Here is a 10,539-nt window from a genome sequence, read left to right as displayed (position 1 = left end):
GCCTGTACCAGGAGGCGAGGAGGCCCATCCCTGGCAGGGGTGCTAACACGGGGAGGGGCCACGGCCTGGGGTGGGAATGTGAAGTCTTTCCAATTCTAAGGAGCAGCATCAAAAGGCCCATTGTTGTTGCTTGGTCAGTACTATGGGTTTTATCGGTAATAATGCTGCCATTTCGCCATTGATATTATGTCCAACTCCTCCAGCCGTCTCTCATTTGGTCTGAATTCATGCAGAGCAAAAAAAAGGGAGTGCTATTTATGAGGCTCATCAAACCCCTACTAATTGCAGCTGTATTGGCTTAAGGAGCATCTAAAACATTACGTTTTCAAACTTTCAAATTAATAAAGGCAATAAACTAGAAGTATTTGCATTTCAAATGATCTTTCAATTTACAAAAGATTTACCACCTAACACCAAAACTAAACTTTCTTATCAAGTGTTAAGTATCATTCCAGTTACAGAAACTGAATTAATGTCTCGTTCGTTACCAAAACTGTTTCTATATCAGATCTCTATCCCATTTATTCAGTGGTGCCTATTCAGTACAACATGTTTGTGAGGTGAGTGGGAAAGAAGGGAGATCCACGCTGAGCTCCTTCTGTGTTCTAGTGTCAGTTCAGGCACTTACACACACACACACACACACACACACACACACGCACATGCACACATGAGGTAGAGATGATCTCCTCCTGGTGCAGGATGAAACTGTTCAGAGGGGTTAAGAAAATGGCCTGGCATCCATCGTGTCATGCCAGTAGAAAATTCAGCAGTTGCATCTCCTGCCGCCTGACAGCACATTTTCTGGAGTTTCACATCCACAGTTGCCTAGGTAACCACTACACAGCTTCCAGGACTGTCTGCATGAAAGGGAAAAAGAGGGGGAGGGAGCCATCTACTCTTCCCTTCACTTCCTGCATCAACAATGCTGCAGCCCTTTGTCAGGGTGTTAAAGTGGTGAAAACAGAAAGCCCAAAAGCCTGCCCATGGGATTACACTTCAATGAGATATTTCTACTCACTGAAGGACCAGATTCACTGAGAATCTTGCCTGCCAGAGCATTGAGCCTGTTTCTATTTTTATTCACTCCTAGGCTTTTTCCTTTTCTCTTGGGCTTTTTGTCCCTCCAGCAAGTTCCCCTTCCTAGTGGGCAGGAGTAGGGAGTACTCCTTATTCAAATAAGCCCATGCCCTTGAGAAATGCCTGCATCTCTCTGCCATGGGCAAAGAGCTCTGCAGAGTCCTCCCTGTTCTCTGGACGTGCAAGTGACCAGGACAAGAGCCAGGGCTGGCAAATGTATGTGTCACCTGACCCATTCATCCTCGCACGGAATCTTTGCTAATTGTGTTCAGTCCTGTCACGGTCATTGCAGGTGGCCACTGGGACTTGAAGAGTTTTTTTCTCCCTGCCCTGCTACAAGAGACAGACTTAGGCTGAGAGATTAAATAAGCAAGGGGAATGAGAGTTGAAGCAGTTCACTTCACCACCATCAACAATTTGGTCTTCATCGGTCCAAGGCATTCCTTTCACTAAGAAGATGAAACGCACCTTGCTTTTATGAGCAAATCTCTTTTGACATAAATATTAATGAAATTTAAGGCATGGGTGTTGCTGCTAAAAGCCATTTTGTTTTAGTAGCGTTGTGCTCAAGAACAAGTTGGAAATGTCTATGGCCAGTCCTATTACATATGATTAACATCTTCACTTGCCATTTGAAATATCAATGGACAGCTACTGAATGGCCACAGGTCAAGGTCAAGAGGCATCAGCCTGGCTGCAAGTCTAGCCCACAGGGATAGGGAACAGTGAGCTCAATTATAGGGGTGTGGGAAGGCATCAGCATCCAGAGGTCTGTGCTGGTGGATGGAGGTGACTGACATAGGCTCTGGGCAGTCCAACATAGTCTCTGCTCCAAGTCAGACTTCTAGGTTTGGACAGGCAGGGGACAGGGCTGGGACAAGGCCCAGTGCCCAGGCAGCAAGGCCTGCAGGAAGATGGGCTGAGCCAACTCACGATCCTGGGATGTTGTGGCTGGCATTTGGATATTAGGTGACACTAATGAATTAATGATAAGTTTCTTGGTGGTAGTAATGGCCTTGTAGTTATATAAGAGAATGTTTTTGGGGTGCCTGAGTGGCTCAGTTGATTGAGCATCCAACTTAGGCCCAGGTCATGACCTCACAGTTCATGAGTTCAAACCCCGCATTGGGCTCTGTGTTGCCTGCTTCAGATTCTGTGTCTCCCTCTCTCTCTCTGCCCCTCCCCTGCTCTCTCTCTCTCTCTCTCAAAAAATAAACTTTAAAAAAAATTATTTAAAAAAAAAGAGAGAACGTCTTTGTCCTTAGGAGGGGTACACTGAAACTTTTAAGGGTGAATTGTTATGATGTCTATAATCTACTTTCAAATAATTCAGAAAATATATATATATAAATGTATATCTATACACAAGCAAATGCCAGAAAATGGGCAAAACATGAAAAACTGTTGAAATTAGAAGAAGGGTATACAAGAGTTGACTGTGCCATTCTTTCAACTTGGTAGTTTTAAGTGATATTTCTTAAACAAATTTTTTAAAAGTTTTTTTTTAAAGGGTTAATGATTAGTTCTAGGCCTGAAACATAAAACCATTTTTTTTAATACCAGGTGGTACCGTTAGTTAATGTTTTGCTGACTTCCTCTTTATAGATGCGGTGTGGTCCACAAAGGATAGAATAAGCTAAAACTGTTACCTTTAAATCCACCAGTTAAAAATGTGTTTCATAAAGCAGACTGGTGAGTTCTATTTTTATCTGGTGTTTTCTTGTTCTCACATTTTCAATGCTTAATTGTTTTTCTCATTCAGAAGAACATTTTATCTGACTACCCATCCTGTGGCAGGAAGTAGAAGGGAGTGCTGTCTGGAGATTAAACCACAAAAGTGGACAGAAAGTCTTCCAGATCCCTGCCATGGTTCTGCTTTTATAGTCCTGAGGAAATAACTCGATCAACCAAAACACACAGAGCTGCCACATATCAGTCCACTTGTTCATAATTAGTGTGATCATTAAAAAAAATGGGCATTCCTATTTTGATGCTTGTGCAAATATAACATGAGTGCAAGGCTCAAATGGGTAAATGCATGAAAATCACATGATGATATCTACCTCCCTTCCTAGACTGTAATATCCTTAAGAGCAGGAACAATGTCTCTCTTATTTATATTTGTACCTGCATTGCCTAGCACCATAAATATTTTTTTAAACGTTCATTTATAATTATTTTGAGAGAGAGAGAGAGAGAGAGAGCAAGCATGAGCAGGAGAAGAGCAGAGAGAGAGGAAGACACAGAATCCAAAGAAGTCCCCAAGCTCTGATGTGGGACTTACACCTGTGAACTGTGAGATCATGACCTGAGCAGAAGTTGGACACTTAACCAAATAAGCCACCTAGGCACCCCTATATTTCTTGAATAAATGAGTAAATAAATAAATTAATTTAAAATGTAGAATAAAGAGAGGTGATGATATTTGAATTTCACAACAGCCAAGGACTGTGAAAATCCATAATACAATTGTTCTTATGTTTTATCATGTTTGTAGGCTAAATATAGCAGACTGGTAACCAATGCTTAATGACACAGCATGATAAGTTTGTAAAATATCTGTGTAGTTAAACAATGATTAAAGCTAATATTAAAAAAGCAAATAACTGCTATGTTAGAGAAGTGGGATTTCAGGGAATCTTCTTTATCCTGTGTACCATTTTTTTTAAAAGTTGTTTTATATATTATTTATTTTTGAGAAAGAGAGCGTGCAAGCAGGGGAGGGGCAGAGAGAGAGAGGGAGAATATCAAGCAGGATCTGCACTGTCAGTGCAGGGTCAGACGTGAGGCTAAAACTCATGAAACTGAGATGATGACCTGAGCCAATGTCAAGAGTTGGATGCTTAACCTACTGAGCCACCCAGGCGCCCCCCAGTTTGTTTTTAATCAAAGTCATTTATAGATGGATATTACCCTTGCAGGCAAGGAAACCAAAGCTGTTTAATATATATAAGAAAATTTCACAACACGGAAAATTACTTGCCTGTCATGAGGAATGTAGATTCAAAGAAGTATATGATTATTTTTATTAGAGTATTGCGAAAGAGAAGAGAGATTTGGGAAGTAACAAAATCCTGAATCATGCAGAGCCTAGTGCCCTGGCCTTGTTTCCAGAAGCCAGTCAACAGAGTTGAGTGGAAGGCATAGCAGGGAAGTGTATATATGAAAACAAATGGAATTTCCATGGTAAACAGCATCAACATACAAAAAGGGCAGAAAGTCAACTTGAAATGGAGCAATATGTCTTGTAAGTGGTCTATTTAGTCCTTGACAAACTGTTAAGTCTACTCACTTTAAAGATAAAAGTAGGGGCACCTGGGTGGCTCAGTCATTTGAGCATCTAAGTTTTTATTTCGGCTCAGGTCATGATCTCAGGGTCATGGGATCAAGCCCCGAGTTGGGTTGTGTGCTGGGCATGGAGCCCGCTTGGAATTCTCTCTCAGTCTTCCTCGCCCTCTGCCCCATCCTCATTCTCTCTCTCTCCCTCTCTCTCAAAAAAAAAAAAAAAAAAAAAAAAGGTAAAAGTAGCAGCACCCATTTCTGTGCACATAGGTTTGTCTGCAGATTCTAAACTGTAATGTTAACTGCCCTGAATTCGAAAGCACTGTGGGGGATTCAAAAATAGTGCCCCCAATAACATATGAATGGTGCTTTTCCTCACTGATAATTAAGAAATAGAAATGGGGGTGTCTGGGTGGCTGAGCCAGTTAACCATCTGACTCTTGACTTTGGCTCATGTCATGATCTCATGGTTTGTGAGTTCGAGCTCCGCATCAGGTTCTGCCCTGACAGCGCAGACCCTGCTTGGGATTCTCTCTCTCTCTCTCTCTCTCTCTCTCTCTCTGCCCCTCCTGCACACACACTCTCTCTCAAAATATATAAATAAACTAAAAAAAAAAAAAGAAGAAGTAAAATGATAGTGGGATATTTCTCTTCATCAGGTTGGCAAAATCTTTGAGTCTGATGATGTCCATTGTTAGGAAATATGAATTTTTAGTGCTTAAACAAAGGCATATAAAAATTTTTAAGTCCTCCTAAAATTGATCTTAATTTCTATCTCAAGAGCCCCTATTCTGTTTGGCAGAAATGACAATGCCAATGTAGTCAATGTAGATTAATACTTGTCAATTTAAGAGACCCTCGGTCAACTCAGAGTTTTCACCCTCTCCTTCTGCTCCCTGAGGTTGGTTCTAAGCAGTAGGAGGCAGATGTGATGCTGGCACAGGGACCTTATCAGACAGGGGTGTCCTGTTCACTGTCTTCCTACATGGTCACACATTTTCAGATACCCGCATTCCCCTGTAGTCTGACATTCTAAAGTTCATGCTGACTTATCCTGCCTTGTCCTATTGTGATAGTTACTTTTATGTGTCATCTTGACTGGACCATGGGGTGTCCAGATATTTGGCTAAACATCATTTCTGTGAGGGTGTTTCTGGATGAGATTAGCATTTGAATCAGTAGACTGAGTAGAACAGTTGCTCTTCTCAGTGTGGGCAGGCGTTATCCAATCCACTGGAGGCCTGAATTAGAACAAAGAGGTGGAAGAGGGGGGGAATTTGCTGTCTGCCAGACTGTTTGGGCCAGGACATCCACCTTCTGTTCTCAGACTTGGACTCACACTAACAGTTCTCTGGATTCTCAGGCCTATGGACTCAGCCTTGAACTACACCTGAATGTCCAGCTTGCAGAAACCAGACCACAGAACTTCTCCAGTCTCCATAATCATGAGAGCCAATTTCTTATAATAAATGTCTTTATATATAAATCCTATTGGTTCTGTCTCTCTAGAGAATCCTGACTAATATGCCCCTTGTCTAGATAATGAGGACTCTTTGGTTACCCCCGTTCTTCCCAGTGAAAACCTGAAACTTTCTGAAGTTCTCTGGCAATGTTCCAGAGTGCTGTGAGGCTCCCAGCGGGCTCAGGACCTCTCAGTCTGGACATGCAACTTGCTATTTCCATTCTACTGCCCGCACACCAAACTGGCGGGAAGGAACGTGGTTGGGTTTGATTTGCCATTTCCCACAATCCAAAATAGAAACTTAGTGTGCATATTTCTGGCTTGAGAAACCACCCAGGAATGTATCACCTAGGATGTTTTTGGCTGCAAGGAACAGAAGATCCAACGGAAAATGCCTTTAACAATAAGAAATGTTTGACCTCATATAACAAAAATATTACAGTAGTAGTTCTCAAAATGTGATCTAGTGACCCCTGAAAGTCCCTAAAACCCTTTCAGGGCCTTGGCATGGTGAAAAACATCCATCCCAAGTGCAGGATAGACTGATGGATTTTAATTTGTAATAAAGCAGAAGTCAACAGTTGTTTACAAAAAGTTTATTTCAAAAAAGTTTCTGTAAATAAAGTTTTATTGGAACACAACCATACTCATGTGTCCACATATCATCAATGGCTGCTGTCAAGCTACACTGGCCGACCTCAGCAGCTGTAACGGAAACTTCAAGGCCTGCAGAGTGGAAAATATTGACTGTCTGACCCTGTACAGTAAAAATGTCCTGAGTCCTGTAACAGAGTATAAGTATTTTTGGTGATCCTTTCAGAGCCCACGTTATAAATAACCTGTAAATAACTGCAACTTGTTAAGTTTTTGGTGTCTACTAAAGAAGAATGTCCACAATTCTCTCAACACGAATAAAAATATTCCTGCCTTTTTCCACTACATATCTGAGTGCGGCCAGATTTGTTTGTTTGTTTGTTTGTTTGTTTGTTTTTTCAACCAAAACAACAGATAAGAGCAAAATGAATTCAAAAGAAGTTATGAAAATCCAGCTGTCTGGTATTAAGTCAGACATTAAAGGGATTTGCAAAAACAATGTAAAACAATGTCACTGGTATCCCTAAGTTATTTTTTGTTTTATAAGACATTATTTTTCATAAAAATGTTAGTTGTGGTAATATGTCATCGGTTTTAGATTCTATAATAGATTAATTATCTACTTAAACACTTTTTTATGTTTATTTTTGAGAGAGAGAAAAAGAGAGACAGACTGTGAGCCAGGGAGGGGCAGAGAGAGAGGGAGACACAGAATCCAAGCAGGCTCCAGGCTCTGAGCTGTCAGCACAGAGCCCAATGTGGACCATGAGATCATGACCTGAGCTGAAGCCAGACACTCAACCAGCTAGGCCACCCAGGTGTCCCAATTATCTATTTAAATTAATAATAAATACATGTTTTTGATGTTCTCAATTTCAATTAATAATATAGTAAACATTGATAGCTATAACTCACATATACAAAAGTTCGTTGGGATCTTCAATAATTATTTTTTCTTTAATTTTTTTTAAATGTCTACTTATTAAAAAAATTTTTTTTAATGTTTATTTATTTATGAGACTCAAAGAGACACAGCATGAGCAGGGGAGGAATAGAGAGAGGGGGGTACACAGAATCCAAAGCAGGCTCCAGGATCTGAGCTGTCAGCACAGAGCCCTATGTGGGGCTCAAAGTCACAAACTGCGAGATCATGACCGGAGCAGAAGTAGGACGCTCACTGACTCAACCACCCAGGCACCCCTATTTACTTATTCTTGAGAGACAGAGAGTGCACAAGCAGGGGGACGGACAGAGGGACAAAGAAGAGAAAGAGGGAGACAGAAAATCCAAAGCAGGTTCTGTCCTGCCAGCTGAGAGCTCAATGTGGGGCTCAAACTCATGAGCCGTGATGTCATGACCTGCGCCGAAGTTGGATGCTTAACCAACTGAGCCACCCGGGTATCTTCAATAGTTGTTAAGACTGTAAAGGGGCCCTGAGACTGTTTGAGAATGGCTAGTTTAAAGCTAGGACAGATTCAGGGTTGGTCATCTCACTGATGTTATCACAGACCTAGGTGTTTTCTAGAACTGTTATTGTCAACATCCTGTTGGCCTTCCCCTTAGATCAGCTTCCCTCATGGGTGCTGCTGCAACCCTTTGTGGCATCACATGTCTTCAGAGGCAGAAAAGGTACTATTTATTTTTACCCATTTATTTTCTAAGAGTGAGGAAAACCTCTCTTAGAACCAGTATACTGGTTTTGTATTTGTATTTTTTTAAAACCACATAATAACCCCCTCCAAACCTCATTAAAAGAATATATAGGAAGTAAATTGATTCCAGACCAATTCTTGTGCCATAAACAATGAGAACACTGGACAGGATATAAGAAACCACTGTTTCCAGTCCTCAGAAAACACACACCTTTTGAAAAAAAGGGGAAATGAGCTGAACCCTACAATCACTTGTGCTTTCTGCCTGAAGAACCTTCTAAACCATGGTGCAGAGAGAAGGAATCCAAGCAGAGCACAGCAGTCTTGCTGAGCTGAGAAGACAGAGACAGACGTTTGGAACGCTGAGGGAGGCTGAGGTTGCAAAGCAACGCAAGGAAATAGCTCCATAAATCTGCATGACACTTTTGAAGGTTCTGGCTGAAGGCTAGCTTCTGTGATATACAGGGGAGATTCCACAAGGCCAAGCAAAGAACAGCTACCAGAGAAAAAAGAAACTATTTGGTAATTATAGCTTGCACGGCACTGGAGACATTTGAGTTCTGACCAGCCACATGGAGATATGTCGATGAACACCCAGGATATTCAGTAGAAATCCCAGAAAGGTCACACCTGAGGAACAGAACTTAAGTAGCACTAAAGTAAAGGCTATTCCAGATTCACCCAACAGAGCTTAGAAACAAGCCTGGGAAGGACCCTGCTGATCTGCAGGTAAGAGAACTACCTGCAAGAAGGAAGCCCAGCACTCTGTCAAAGAGGACAACAAAATCCAAATGCCCGAAAATAAAACATTTGCAATATCTTAAATTCAACCAAAAGATAGTAGACATGAAAAGAAGTATGAAAATGTGACCCATATTTCGGGGGTACGGAGATCAAGGCAATAGAAAGAGAGCCAGAAATGACAGATTTTTTAAATGTCAGGATCAGACAAGGATTTAAAAACAGCTTTTATGAATATATTGAAGGATTTAAGTGGGAGGCGGAGCAGGGCTTGGGGAGGAGGACACGCTGGGCTGAGAGAACTGTCTGGGAGCAGTTCTGACGGAGGTGGGCGAGCAGCCCGCGGAGGGGGCGGGGCCGGGCGGGGCCGGGCGGGGCCCGCCGGGGTAGCAGCCGGCCTGTGAGCTGTGCGTCGCTCATCGCTCATGGAGCGCTTTGTGCTCCAGGTGCACGTGTCCACGTGTCGCTGCCTGGCCACCGTGGGATGCCTTCCACCGAGGCTTCTTCCTCTTCTGCTACCAGAGCCACCAGGCTAAGACGGCTGTGAGTTTTTAGGAATCAGGAAAAAGGAGTATTACTCCTATGAGACACCTTCTGAGGATCGTCCCCACAGACAGGAGAATCCTTGTGCCTCCAGCTGGAGTCTGGTGCTCCCCTCTTCAAGGCCTGCGGCTATCTGGGCCCCCAGACCTGCTCCAGATGTCCCAAAGCACATTACCGCTTTGGATAGTTGAGTTCCAGACTCACACTTCCTCTTTTAAGGATTTGAAATTGTAATAGAAACAGAAGATGGCATTACGCCTGAAGTCGTGGGAAAGGGTGATGTTGCAGAGATCATAGGAAGCGTGGGTGAAGCGCACGAGAAAGAATTGGATTCCACAGCAAAACATGAGTCCAGGGAAGAGAAAATCTTCCAGAAGTTTAAACCTACCATAGCTTTTGAATCTGGAAAGATTCTCAGAGATTGGCGGAAGTGTTGTCCTGATCTGGATTCCTGGTGAAAATATCCCCCCAGAAAAGGGTATTCCAGATTGCCCCTGTAGTGCCAAGAGAGTATTTGAATTCCAGGCCATGCCTCAGCAGCTCAGTTACCTTGAGGCAGACATACTAGGCAGAAGTGTTGACTAGGCCGCCCGGCTGGCCCCCCTGGTGCTCAAAGCTGTAGACTGGGCTCTGGATACACAGAAGAATTTGTATGAAGCAAGATGTAACAGATACACCTCATAGACATCGTTGTAAAGCCTTAAAAATGCTGCTAATCTCTCAGACCTTGAAGTTCTGTGTCTTGGACTCTATCCTAAGGAAATAATTATACCAGAGACACTAGTACAAAAATGTTATTTTAGGCATTGCTTACAATGTCCAACAAAAATGTCCAGTGACAGGGAATTAAATAAATTTTGGTACATCCATGCAGCACAAGACTATGCAGTCTTAACAGTACAGACCTATATGGACACCAAACAAGATCTGGATCTAAACTGATCCATACCAAGGGGCCATTATAAATGGTATTCACAGTATGATCATATTTTCATAAAAATATTTGTACATGTGTATGTGCACAGAAATAAATCTGGAAAGACATATACCAGGTGTGAACTGGTTACCTATGAATGGTGAGACCAAGTGAAATGATCCTTTTACTTATATGTATATGTCTTTCTACAATAAAAGTGGATAATATGCCTAAGTAAGGAAAAAGAAGTTTTGTTTTCTGTTAAGAAT

The 10,539-nt window shown here is 42.2% G+C and overlaps 1 pseudogene; it reads left to right on the top strand.

Annotated features, from left to right (window-relative positions):
- The first annotated feature begins 9,236 nt into the window (after window positions 1-9,236).
- On the top strand, window positions 9,237-10,120 carry LOC122490424 (annotated as a pseudogene).
- The last annotated feature ends 419 nt before the right edge of the window (window positions 10,121-10,539 follow it).

This window comes from Prionailurus bengalensis, chromosome B2 (assembly GCF_016509475.1).
Source record: "Prionailurus bengalensis isolate Pbe53 chromosome B2, Fcat_Pben_1.1_paternal_pri, whole genome shotgun sequence".
Classification (NCBI taxonomy): Eukaryota; Metazoa; Chordata; class Mammalia; order Carnivora; family Felidae; genus Prionailurus; species Prionailurus bengalensis.
This window is presented reverse-complemented; position numbering and strand designations above follow the sequence as displayed.